The sequence below is a fragment of the Haliotis rufescens genome, unplaced genomic scaffold, assembly GCF_023055435.1.
Source record: "Haliotis rufescens isolate VD_foot unplaced genomic scaffold, xgHalRufe1.0.p SCAF_13, whole genome shotgun sequence".
Taxonomy (NCBI): Eukaryota; Metazoa; Mollusca; class Gastropoda; order Lepetellida; family Haliotidae; genus Haliotis; species Haliotis rufescens.
The window spans coordinates 32548099-32548611 of NW_025963813.1; positions in this window are offsets into that span (position 1 = coordinate 32548099).

The following is a 513-nucleotide window of genomic DNA, read 5'->3' on the forward strand; positions in this document are numbered from 1 at the left end:
AGGGTGAGGAGCTAATGTGAATCTTAATGTTGTCCTGCGTTCATGGTTTACAATTCATTCTTTATAGAAACAATTGCTTATCATTGTACTGGCGTGTCTTAGTGCAGATCACAGATTACAGAGTGCGACACCCAACCGTCACCAAATATCAATCAGTCAATCTTTATTCATGGTACCGATGAGGCCAAAGGCCTATGGTACATTGTCTGGGGCGTGTTACAAATTCATACATTTTCTTAGTTTCACAGCATGATAAATAAACATAGATTAATTTCTCACAGTTTCTGTACAATCGCATGTCATTAAGTTACAAAATTTGTAACCATTTGGTTTGTGGTAGAAATAGTTATTTAGATGTTTTGCTCTTTAATCATAATACACTGGACATACACATAAAAAGTTATATTCGTCTTCAATACAATCAGTTTTACAAATCCTACAAAGCCTCTGTTCTCTTGCAACACCTACATATCTACCTGTTTCAATAAATTAAACGTTAGCATTATTATGGAG